Genomic DNA, 1,166 nt, shown 5'->3' with positions numbered 1-1,166 from the left:
GCAATAAAGAGCCTACCTCCTTCTCCACTAGTGGGACCACCACTACCTACCCTGAGCCAGATCCAGACCCCAGGGGTCCGCTTTACCCTTCTTTTCCCACCCCGCATCGAACCACTCAACAAGTCTGGTCAACTCTCCACCAAAATAAATCCCAACTCTGACCCCACGCTGTCAACCTGCTTCCACTCTGCCCTGTGGTCTGCGATCCCCACAAGAACCCGAGAAATGGCTTCTGCTTTCTTCGAGTCAGGTTAGGAAGGTCTAATGACACACGGAGTACCACTGACCAGTTCAGAAGTAAAGCTCCACGCACTGTGCGTGGTGCGCTGTGTGTGGCCACCCCACAGTCGTGATTAGAGCATTTTCGTCACCTCAAATCTTTCAACCTGCTGGTTTTTAATCAATCTCCTCCTTACCCTCCCAGCCCCAGTTCCAAACACCCACTGATCTGCTTTCTGTTCTTAGAGTTTTGCAAGTTATAGGATTTTGTATAAATAGAATCACGCAGTTTATTCTCTGCACCTTTCAGCTAGGGTCATGTTTCTGAGATTCTCCCATGCTGTGTGTGTCTGTAGTTAATTCCTCTTCAGAGTTGAGGCTGTTTCACTGAATGGAAATATTACCATTTTTTGGGCCCATTCTGCAGTTTATAGGTATTAGGGTTGTTTTCTGTCTGGGGCTATAATGAATAAAGCCCCTCTGTGAATCGGTGTGGAAGGTTTTGTGACGATATGTTATTTTAACTGCTCTCAGGTAAATATGTAGGAGTAGAATCCCTGGGTCACATGGTGAGTGTATATTTAACTTTATAAGAAACTGCTACCCTGTTCTCGGGATTGGCTGCCCCAATATTGTCCATCTCCACCAGAAGTGTACGAGCATTGCCACGGCTCCACATCTTCCTCGGCACTCAGCATGGCCGACGTTTTCAATTTCAATGACTCTGGTATGTGAGTAGTGGCACTCACTGTGGTTTACGAGGATCCTCTCAAAACCCAAATCTGTGACACTCCTGTCTGCAAACTCTCCCACATCAGGGACAATCTGAACAACACACTAAAGAATGATAGTGGGCCGGGCGCAGTGGCTCAAGCCTGTAATCCCAGCACTTTGGGAGGCCGAGACGGGTGGATCATGAGGTCAGGAGATCGAGACCATCCTGCCTA

This window comes from Colobus angolensis, unplaced genomic scaffold (genome assembly GCF_000951035.1).
Source record: "Colobus angolensis palliatus isolate OR3802 unplaced genomic scaffold, Cang.pa_1.0 Scaffold44, whole genome shotgun sequence".
Taxonomy (NCBI): Eukaryota; Metazoa; Chordata; class Mammalia; order Primates; family Cercopithecidae; genus Colobus; species Colobus angolensis.
The sequence above is the reverse complement of the archived record's forward strand: the minus strand, read 5'-3'. Positions refer to the sequence as shown.